Source organism: Gorilla gorilla, chromosome 5 (genome assembly GCF_029281585.2).
Source record: "Gorilla gorilla gorilla isolate KB3781 chromosome 5, NHGRI_mGorGor1-v2.1_pri, whole genome shotgun sequence".
NCBI classification, from domain to species: domain Eukaryota; kingdom Metazoa; phylum Chordata; class Mammalia; order Primates; family Hominidae; genus Gorilla; species Gorilla gorilla.
The window spans coordinates 97,414,610-97,426,547 of record NC_073229.2 but is presented as its reverse complement, the minus strand read 5'-3'; the positions used below and the strand labels follow the sequence as shown (position 1 = coordinate 97,426,547).

At 43.3% G+C, this 11,938-nt stretch overlaps 1 pseudogene; it reads right to left on the bottom strand.

Annotated features, from left to right (window-relative positions):
* Nucleotides 1-8,466: 8,466 nt before the first annotated feature.
* LOC101145432 (bifunctional phosphoribosylaminoimidazole carboxylase/phosphoribosylaminoimidazole succinocarboxamide synthetase-like) lies at nucleotides 8,467-11,071 on the bottom strand (annotated as a pseudogene).
* Nucleotides 11,072-11,938: the final 867 nt, after the last annotated feature.

Below are 11,938 nucleotides of genomic sequence, written 5' to 3'. Positions count from 1 at the left end.
CCGGGCGTGGTGGTGCATGCCTGTAATCCCAGCTACTCAAGAGGCTGAGGCAGGAGAATCGCTTGAACCCAGGAGGTGGAGGTTGCGGTGACCTGAGATTGTGCCATGGCACTCAAGCCTGGGCAACAAGAGTGAAACTCCGTCTCAAAAAAAAAAAAAAAAAAAGCACATTCGGCAGCTTTGGAGAAGCCTAGAGGAGACCTTATTAGTTTCCCTCAAGGACATGCCGAAAACTCCTGCCACCATATTGACAAGGACACTACCTATCGGAGAATCACATTTTTGTTTAGGGAATTTTTTTTTTCTTTGGTGATGGGGTTTTTGTTCTTGTTGCCTAGGCTGGAGTGCAATGGCACAATCTCAGCTCACTGCAACCTCCACCTCCTGGGTTCAAATGATTCTCCTGCCTCAGCCTCCTTCCTGAGTAGCTGGGATTGCAAGCGCTCACCAACATACCCATCTAATTTGTTTGTGTTTTTAGTAGAGATGGGGTTTCACTATGTTGGCCAGGCTGGTCTGGAACTCCTTATCTCAGACGATCAGCCTGCCTCAGCCTCCCAAAGTGCTGAGATTACAGGCGTGAGTCACCGTGCCCGACCTGGCCTAGGGGATATTGACTGGGAGGAAAGAGGCACTTGTATAAGACACTTGTTTCTTGTTCAGAGCACCATATATATTTTGATGCCTTCCTATCTTTTTTTGAAAATAAAACACACACACAACACACACACACACACCCCTAGTTATAAGGATCATCCGCACCATCAGAAATCAACAACTTAAAAAACTTGATGCACTTACATATTTGCTTTCCTGTTTATGGGATGATCATTTAATTATTCTTGTAAAGTTGAGTTAATGCAGTATAACACATTTCAAGCAGAACAGAAAAGTATAAAGATGAAGGTAGAAACAGCACCCATCCCATTACTACTAGAAATTGTTACCACTAACGTGAACATTACTGAAATTAGTTTTACTTGAATTTTATAGATGAAAGAAAAACTGGGGTGAAATTGAAGAAAATATTGAACTTCAAATAAGCATTTTTCATCACAAATGATATTAGTTCTTAAATTATTTCTTTAAGGTTAAAAAAAGTTTATAAGAAAGACTAAGCGGATGGTGAGGCAGCTCATGCCTGTAATCCCAGCACTTTGGGAGGCTAAACTGGGAGGATCACTTGAGTTCCTCCTCATTTTTTTTTTTTTTTTTTTGAGATGGAGTCTCGCTCTGTTGCCCAGGCTGGAGTGCAGTGGTGTGATCTCGTCTCACTGCAGCCTCTGCCCCCTGGGTTCAAGTGATTCTCTGCCTCAGCCTCCCAAGTAGCTGGGATTACAGGTGCCCGCCACCACACCCAGCTAATTTAGTCGGGTGGGGTTTCACCATCTTAGCCAGGCTGGTCTTGAACTCCTGACCTTGTGATCCCCCTGACTTGGCCTCCCGAAGTGCTAGGATTACAGGTGTGAGCCACTGCTCATGGCGAGTTCCTCCTCATTTTGAACTCCTGGGCTCAAGCTATCCTTCCACCTTGGCCTCCCAAAGTACTGGGATTATAGGCGTGAGCCACCACGCCCAGCCACCTTCCATATTTTGATGAATTTCTTAGTTTGTTGTGTTTTGATGTCAAAACAATTAAACTTTTTATTTGGAAATAATTCCATACTCACAGATAAAATAATACAAAGAACTTCCATATACCCTTATAAACATTTCACAACATATATTCTCACTCATATTTCTCTTCCTTTCTCTCATACACACACATATGTAATATATTATTATTTTTTGGAACCATCTGAGAGTAGGTTGACTATATTATGTCCATTTATCCCTCAATACTTCAGTATGTATTTTTTTTTTTTTTTTTTTTTTTTTTTTTTTTTTTGAGACGGAGTCTTGCTCTGTCACCCAGGCTGGAGTGCAGTGGCACGATCTCGGCTCACCGCAAGCTCCGCCTCCCAGGTTCATGCCATTCTCCTGCCTCAGCCTCCCGAGTAGCTGGGACTACAGGCCTCCGCCATCATACCCGGCTATTTTTTTTGTATTTTTTAGTAGAGACGGGGTTTCACCGTGTTAGCCAGGATGGTCTCGATCTCCTGACCTAGTGATCTGCCCGCCTCGGCCTCCCAAAGTGCTGGGATTACAGGAGTGAGCCACTGTACCCGGCCTAATACTTCAGTATGTATTTCTTAAGAACAAGGATCATCTCTTACATAAGTATAGCACAGTTACCAGATTCAGGACATTTATTTATGTATTTATTTTTTGAGACGGAGTCTCACGCTGTCACCCAGGCAGGAGTGCAGTGGCACGATCTCAGCTCACTGCAATGTCTGCCTCCTGGGTTCAAGCGATTCTCCTGCCTCAGCCTCCTGAGTAGCTGGGACTACAGGCACGTGCAACCATGCCTGGCTAATTTTTTGTATTTTGTTTTTTTAGTAGAGAAGGGGTTTCACTGTGTTAGCCAGGATGGTCTCGATCTCTTGACCTCGTGATCCACCCACCTCGGCCTCCCATAGTGCTGGGATTACAGGCGTGAGCCACTGCACCCGGCCAGCCTTGTCTAGTTTCTTCACTGTCTAGTTATCTTTTTTTTTTTCTTTTTGAGACAAGGTCTTGCTATGGCATCCAGGCTGGATGCAGTGGTGCAATCCATGGCTTACTGCACCGTTGACCTGCTGGGCTCAAGCAATCCCCTCCTATCTCAGCCTCCCGAGTAGCTGGGACTACAGGTGTGCACCACCATGCCTGACTAAAAAAAATTTTTTTGCAGAGACATGGTCTCACTATGTTGCCCAGGCTGGTCTCAAACTCCTGAGCTCAGGTGATGCGCCCACCTCAGCCTCCCAAAGTTCTGGGATTAGAAGTGTGAGCCACTGTGCCTGGCCCTGTTAAAATATTGTATGGCTCTGTGTATGTATATGATTAACATTTACACAGATGTTACTGTCTTATATATTTAATTCTTTTTTTTTTTTTTTTGAGACGGATTCTTGCTCTGTTGCCCAGGCTGGAGTGCAGTGGCATGATCTCAGCTCATTGCAGCCTCAACCTCCCAGGCTCAAGCGATTCTCCCACCTCAGCCTCCTGGGTGGCTGGGATTACAGGTGTACGCCAGCATACTCAGCTAATTTTTGATATTTTGTAGAGAGGGGATTTCACCATGTTGGCCTGGCTTATCTCAAATGCCTGGGCTCAAATGGTGCTCCAGCTTTGGCCTCCCAAAGTGCTAGGATTACAGGGTGAGCCTCCATGCCTGGCTGATTTAATTCTTTCTTACTTTTAAAATATAATACCACCCCCTTAAGCCCTCTATATATTTCTGTGCATATCTTTATTTCTTCTAATAGCTGCTTTGTGTTCCAAAGCACACATTATATTATTTCTTTCTTTCTTTTTTTATTTGAGATGTAGTCTCACTTTGTCGCCCAGGCTGGAGTGCAGTGGCACAATCTCGGCTCACTGCAAGCTCCGCCTCCCGGGTTCACACCATTCTCCTGCCTCAGCCTCCCAAGTAGCTGGGACTAAAGGCGCCAGCCACCACGCCTGGCTAATTTTTTTGTATTTTTAGTAGAGACGGGGTTTCACCGTGTTAGCCAGGATGGTCTCGATCTCCTGACCTCGTGATCTGCCTGCTTTGGCCTCCCAAAGTGCTGAGATTACAGGCGTGAGCCACTGTGCCTGGAGATTTATTTCTTTATTTTATTTATTTATTTGTTTGAGATGGAGTCTCAATGCGTCGCCCAGGCTGGAGTGCAGTGGCAGGATCTCGGCTCAGTGCAACCTCCGCCTCCCTGGTTCAAGCGATTCTCCTGGCTCAGCCTCCTGAGTACTGGGGCTACAGGCACGCGCCACCATGTCCGGCTAATTTTTGTATTTTTTAGTAAAGACGGGGTTTCGCCATATTGGCCAGGTTGGTCTCGAACTCCTGACCTTGTGGTCCACCTGGCTTGGCCTCCCAAAGTGCTGGGATTACAGGCGTGAGCCACTGGGCCCGGAGTATTTATTTTTTTGAGACAGCCTTGCTCTGTTACCCAGGCTGGAGTGCAGTGGTGTGGTCTTGGCTCACTGCAACATCCAACACCTAGGTTCAAGTGATTCTCTTGCCTCAGCCTCCCAGGTAGCTGGGACTATAGGCACACACCAGCAAGCCTGGCTAATTTTTGTATTTTTTAGTAGAGATGGGTTTTCACCATGTGGACCAGGCAGGTCTTGAACTGCTAACCTCAAGTGATCTACCACTGTTGGCCTCCCAAAGTGCTGTGACTACAGGTGTGAGCCATCATGCCTGGCCAACATTACATATTTTACTGATACTTCACCCTAGTGTTAGATATTTAGATTGCTTTTAGTTCCCTACTTCTACGAACTGCTGTGATGAGTATCCTCTATGGGCACATGGGGAAATTTCTCAGATAATTTTCTCGGAGTGTGCTTTCTGTGATGTAGGATATGTTTATGGTTTTCATACCAAATTTTACTAAATATGAGTACATTGAGCACCAGAATGTCTGTACCAGTCTTCGTTTCTGCCAAAAATGCATTGTGTCAGTTTCTTCCCATTCTCAAAATTTTCATATACCCAGTTTTTTTGGTCAGTCTGTATGAATAAAATAGTATCTTATTTTGTTATTTTTCACTCTTTTTATCACCCGCATTTCCTAAATCAAATCAGTTTTCAGGTCTGCACAGATTTTTCTTGAGTTGCCTTTTCTTTTCCGTATCTACTACCACTTTCTTAGGTCAGGCTCTTAACACTCATTTTGAATTTAGCAATTGATGTTTTGATCTAACTGTTTTCTCTGCCTCCATATTTAGCCCCATCATAACTCTATTTCACATTGCCACCAAATCTGATTGTGAAATCCCCTTAAATCATTCAGTGGCACTGACATCCGAGCCTTACAGGATAAAATCTAACCTCCTCAGCATCGTGCTATATTGAAATTATTTAAATACCCACTTACCTTCCAATGGCTTGAAAGCACAGAGACAGGAACCCTGTCTAATCATTTTTGCAGCCTGGCACATAACATGATTTCTCTCAAAAGCACTCACTTTATCTCTTGAACTGAATCCTTGCTCTTTTTCTTCTTGCCTGCTTTGTGCTTCCACCACATCCACTCTGCTGGCCTGGGCCATCTTGCTGGTGTCCTTTTCAAGACAACAAACGATGGCTCCAATCTGGTCCACAGGAAGCAGCTGCCTTTGCTCCTCTTTTCATGGACGTGTAACCTCTTCTCACTGAAGACACTTCTTGCTTGTGGGAGCTAGGGTAGCTGGCCAGCCTCTTGCCTTAAGACTAGTTAGGCATGGGTCAGTTACCAGCCTCCCCATTCCCAAATTCTAGAGGACACAGGGCAAGCTCTCTGAGTGGTACTTCTGAAGCTCTCTACACTTGTCTTTATCAAATCTCTACCAGTGATCAAGCTTCCCTTTTATACCCACAAGGTGGGCAATGGGCTGAAGCTTGTCTTACCTATCATTTTTTAAAAAATAGATTTTTTTTGTGTGTGTGTGTGGTTTTTTTTTTTTTCAGACTGAGTCTTGCTCCATCGCCCAGGCTGGAGTGCAGTGGTGCGATCTTGGCTCACTGCAACCTCCGCCTCCTGGGTTCAAGCGATTCTCCTGCCTCAGCCCCTTGAGTAGCTGGGATTACAGGCACTCGCCACCACGCCTGGCTAATTTTTATATTTTTAGTAGAGACATACCCAGCCAAGCTTTCATACTAAGTCTTGAAGTGAGATATTGTCAGTCCTCTGACTTTGGTTTTTCTGTGCCTTATTGTTGTAACCTGCATTTCCTAGCAGTTAGGTATATTATCTGATATACTTGTAAGTCATTTATTTTCCCTTTCTGTGAATTACCTAATCATGTTCTTTGGCTATTATTTTATAGGGATTCAGATCCTGTTTTTGTTTATTTGCAAGGATTCCTTTCATTGTTTACATATCAATGTCTTTTAGTTGAGTTGTGTGTGTGTGTGTGTGTGTGTGTATTACAAGTATCTTCTTCAAATCTGTCACCCATTTGTTAACTTTGTGATGTCAATTGTTGAAAGGAAATCCTTAAATATTAGGTATTTGGGAGATACTTATACAATTTAACTGAGCATCTTATATTTTACCTGCCAACCTTAACTATGAGGTTTTCCTTCCATTCCAGATCCTCTTATTTTCATGGGTTTGCTATGAAGGATTGTTTCTGTTGATGTGTTTTTCTACATGTTGTAAATAGCCAACTTTCTTCATTTTTAGTTAGGGACTAAGTCCATGGTAGAGAGATAATCAGCCAATTCTTTTTGGTCATCTTTTTCTTTTCTTTCTTCTTTCTCAAGATGGGGTCTTACTCTGTCACCCAGGCTGGAGTGCAGTGGCACAGTCATAGCTCACTACAACTTTGAACTCCTGAGCAGAAGAGATTCTCTTGCCTCTACCTCCCAATTAGCTGGAACTGTAGGTACATGCCATCTCACTTGACTAATTTTTTATTTTATTTTTATTTTTATGAGAAGGAGTCTCAGTCTGTCACCCAGGCTGGAATGCAGTGGTGCAATCTCAGCTCACTGCAGCCTCCGCCTCCTGGGTTCAAATGATTCTTGTGTCTCAGCCTCCTGAATAGCTGGGAGGCATGTGCCACCATGCCCAGCTAATTTTTTTTTTTTTTTTGTATTTTTAGTAGAGATGAAGTTTTGCCATGTTAGTCAGGCTGGTCTTGAATTCCTGGCCTCAAGCGATCCCCCTGCCTCAGCCTCCCAAAGTGTTGGGATTACAGGTGTGAACCACCACTCCCGGCCAAAGATTGAACATCTGACCACAGGTTTTTTTTGTTGTTGTTTTTTGTTTTTTAATTTTCTAAATCCTTTTAGTTGTTCTGGACAAACCAGTATAAGATAGAAACTTAAGTAGTACACATGAGTTTTATAATTTATCCATCTCTGGCAGATAGCTAAACATAGCACATCAGAGCATAACACGATATGAGGGAAATACAGTGTACAATGACATTTTCTTCTATTCTGGAGCTTACAATTCAACAGAGAAAGAATTACTTGTAGTCATTGTGGTCACAAAAGGTTTCATGGAGGCAGTGAAGATAAAGCTCTACTAATACATAGGTTTTAATTTTAAAAATGTAATCCTTCAAAGAACTAAAGGTAGCAATGTGTGGCAGTCCAAAAATTAAGAGGAAAATGAGTTCCCTTCATGGGTCATATCAGCAATTCTTTTTTTTTTTTTTTTCTGAGATGGAGTCTCGCTCTGTTGTCCGGGCTGGAGTGAAGTGGCACGACCTTGGCTCACTGCAACCTCTGCCTCCCAGATTCAAGTGATTCTCCTACCTCAGCCTCCTGAGTAGCTGGGATTACAGGCACGCACCACCACGCTTGGCTTATTTTTGTATTTTCTTTTCTTTTTTTTTTTTTTTTTTTTTGAGACAGAGTCTCGCTCTGTCACTCAGGCTGGAGTGCAGTGGAGTGATCTCAGCTTACTGCAGCCTCCGCCTCCCGGGTTCAAGTGATTCTCCTCCCTCAGCCTCCTGAGTAGCTGGGACTACAGGTGCCCACCACCATGTCTGGCTAATTTTTTTTTTTTGTATTTTTAATAGAGATAGGGTTTCACCATGTTGGCCAGGATGGTCTCGATCTCTTGACCTTGTGATCTGCCTGCCTCGACCTCCCAAAGTGCTGGGATTACAGGTGTGAGCCACCGCGCCCGGCCTATTTTTGTATTTTCAGTAGAGCTGGGGTTTCACCATGTTGGCCAGGCTGGTCTCGAACTCCTGACCTCAGGTGATCCACCCAACTTGGCCTCCCAAAGTGCTGAGATTACAGGTGTGAGCTACCATGCCCTGCCCACATCAGCAATTCTTAATTTACAAACCATGGATCGGCTTCAGGAGAACCCAAGAACCAATGAAATCTGTTGGTAAATTTTATGTGTGCAATATTCTCCAGACAGAGTCAACAGCATATATATTTTCAAAGAAGTCTGTGATGCAAAATAGTTAAGAGTATATTATGTTAGAAGTCCTTGGGCAATCAACTTGGAAAAGGCTGGATTGAGAATGGGGACTGGTATAGATCAGGATAATGTTGAATTTGATCCTCACTTGAGGCTTTTGTACAGAGGATGAGAAACAGGGTAAACTCAAGGGATAATCAGAAATTAAAATCAATATGACTTGGTGATAGTGAGATGTGAAAGGTCAGAGAAAAACATCAAAGATGAAATCAAGCTTCTGACTTGCAACAGTGAGTATACCGAGAGTTATAGGCTAGATGGAAGATTAATAAAATTGGGAGCACTCTGGTTTTTATGGGAATGGCCATGCGATGTACAGGGAGAAATGGACAGTTGAAAATAAGAATCTAGCCAGGCACAGTGGCTCACTCCTGTAATCCCAGCACTTTGGGAGGCTAAGGTGAGAGAACTACTTGAGTTCAGGAGCAGGAGGCAACCGTTAGCCAGGATTATGCCACTGCACTCCAGCCTGAACGACAGTGAAACCCTGACTCAAAACAAACACCACCAAAAATCAAAAAAGAAACCAAGTCTAGAGGCACATGGCTGGGAATCAGTAATGCTAGTTTTAGCTGAGAGAGTTAAGATCATCCAATCAGTATTAAGGAAGAAACTCAATACTAGAGACCACCAATACTTAAGAAAAACGGGTAAAATCAGAGGAATGATAAAGACTGGCTGAAAAATGTTGGTGTCTAGCTCAAGAAAGGATGGGTTAGGTGGTCATATTTATTAATATGGATCTAGGGAAGCATTCATTCACTAATAAATTTTACTTGTGTTCTCTAATTTAAAATCACCTTTTCATCTTGATTTTCCTGCAGCTAAATTAGAAATTTACAGTTTTCCCCCTAAAAAATGCAACGATGTTCTTTCTCATAAATTACATTATCTGATTTTCTTGTCAGCCAGCTTCAAGGAAATCCATGTGTTCAAAATGCCTGCTTGCAGTTTGCCCCATACCAAATGGTTGTTTAATCCAAATACTGAGCCGCAAACTGACCTAATCCTTCTGGAGAAAGGATGGTTGAACAGCCAAGACCACTAGGTACTCAAAGAGAGACCACACATCCTGAGCTCCCCAGTCTGGTGTGAGGGGAGGACAGCTGATAACTGGATATGCAGTGTTCCTAGACATCACTGGTCCCAAACCATTGCTTCTGCCTGCCACTGCCAAAAGTACAACACAAATGCCATCCCCTTCACATGCAGCTTTAATTTTTAGGGTTTCATTTGGTCCTCTGTGTGTGGATAGTTCACATGGAGTGCCAACATTTCTACAGGCCTTGATGTTTTCACAGTGACCAAGATCAGAAGTAGAGCTCATCAATACTACAACTGTGTACTAACTTTCCAATTTCAAAAGCAACTTGACTCTCTCTGCAACCCACTCAAAGCTTTTCTTTTCTTTTTCTTTTTCTTTTTTTTTTTTGAGATGGGGTCTCACTCTGTCGCCCAGGCTGGAGTGCAGTGATGCGATCTTGGCTCGCTGCAAGCTCTGCCTCCCAGGTTCAAGCGATTCTCCTGCCTCAGCCTCCCAAGTAGCTGGGACTACAGGCGTGCGCCACCTCACCCAGCTAATTTTTGTATTTTTAGTAGAGACAGGGTTTCACCATGTTGGCCAGGCTGCTCTCGAGCTCCTGACCTTGGGTCATCTGCCTGCCTCAGCCTCCCAAAGTGCTGGGATTACAGGCATGAGTCACCGTGCCCGGCCTCAAAGCTTTTCTTTACCATTTGGAGCCCTTCAGGAGTTACTTCTTTGAGCTCCCAGTAAGACTGTTTGTCTTTCTGTTGGCTTCAATCTCGTAATGGCCAGTCTCCAGGAATCATCAGCAAGAACAATTTCTTTGGTGGTTATATCAACACCAAACTCAATCTTCATATCAACCAGGGTATAGTTCTGGGGTAACCAGGATTTCTCCAGTATTTCAAAAATAACCTGTGTAGCATGACTCATGATATCCCCTTCAGTTTGGCCTATAACAAGTCCAATAAAGCAAAATTTTGCAGCAATCAACTGTTCCTCAGATCACTGTGGGTCATTATTGGCATCATCCTTGAAAAACATCTTCACTTTAGATGGATAAAACTTATATCCTTCCTTGACACTGGGATTTATTTCTTTTGAGAAACGAACCAGTTGCTATTCTGCAAACCCATTGAATTGGAACCACTTCACACTAGGGTGTAATGAAAGCTGTCTCCCCACATTTTCTGGTGAAAACAGTTTTAATACCTGCTTCCTGTAACAACTGAAAACCACCGTTCCAGGTGATTTTTTCTAGCTGCATTAACCACTGCAATTGGGTCCTTGGACTTCAGGAGGACTTTTCCTGGACCATCTAACAATCTGTAGACTTCTTTTGTTTTACCTTCATACAGTTTTTGTTTTGTTTTGAGACAGAGTCTCACTCTCATTGCCCAGGCCAGAGTGCAATGCCACAATCTCGGCTCACTGCAACTTCTGCCTCCAGGGTTCCAGTGATTCTCTTGTCTCAGCCTCCCAAGTAGCTGGGACTACAGGTGCCCACCATCTTGCCCAGCTAATTTTTATTTATTTTTTTGAGACAGAGTTTTGCTCTTGTTGCGTAGGCTGGAGTGCAATGGCACAATCTTGGCTAACTGAAGCCTCCACCTTTCGGGTTCAAGTGATTCTCCTGCCTCAGCCTCCTGAGTAGCTGGAATTACAGGCGTCTGCCACCACACTCGGCTAATTTTTGTATTTTTAGTAGAGACAGGGTTTCGCCATGTTGGCCAGGCTGGTCTTGAACTCCTGACCTCAGGTGATCCGCCCAGCTCGGCCTCACAAAGTGCTGGGATTACAGGCGTGAGCCACCACGCCTGGCCTCATACAGTTTTTTTTCATGTTCAGTACCTCAGGTGTCGCCATTATCCTGAGTGGGCTGAGGACTGCGACTGTGCTGGGAAGAGAGCAACCATACATATGTATTTTAACCTAGTGCCTGTCGTTTTAACTTAACATTTGGGTCCCCCTCTATCTCCCTATTTTCTGTTAAGATCTCTCACATTTTTGCAAATTTGGTAAAATTCCCCATTTCAGGGGGGTTAATCCCATTTTTGGCCACTAGGTAGAGCTAGAATCTTATTTATGGTGATTCTTAAGCTTGCTATTTTTCAGTGTCTTATTTAGGAGGCAAAGAAGCCTTTGTCTTAGAATTTTTAGGACACTTTTTCAGAGCAGTCTTCATCATAAACTCCTCCAGAGATCATCAAATACATAAAAGGAAAAGAGAAAAGGGAAGAACTTCCAAGTTCATTTACCAATCATCTTTCAGCATAATAACCATCATTTACATAAGGACAAACTTCATTAACTGTGGGAGTCTGGGTACAGTCAGCCTCCTTCTGCAGTTGGTCTAAGATCCTTTAAGGTACCTTGTAGCCAAAGTCAAGAACACTTCATTTTCTTTACCAGGGCCTAAACTGATTGATTGCATCCTTATTTTATTTTGTTTTGTTTTATTTTATTTTATTTTATTTTGAGATGGAGTCTTGCTCTGTCACCCAGGCTGGAGAGCAATGGCATGATCTCAGTTCATTGCAACATCTGCTTCCTGGGTTCAAGTGATTCTTCCACCTCAGCTTCCCAAATAGCTGGGACTACAGGCAAGTGCCACCACACCCAGCTAATTTTTTGTATTTTTAGTAGAGACGGGGTTTCACCATGCTGGCCAGGCTGGTCTCAAACTCCTGACCTCAAGTAATCCATCCGCCTTGGCTTCCCAAAGCAATGGGATTACAGGCGTGAGCCACCATGCCTGGCCAATTGCATCTTTTAAAATTGCAATGAGTGTAAGACTAGAAGTTTATAAACAAATATTATTCAATTGAGTTTTTTTGGTGAAGGTCCTTTTTTTGCTACTCAAGATGTTATTAAGTAATAATCAGATGTT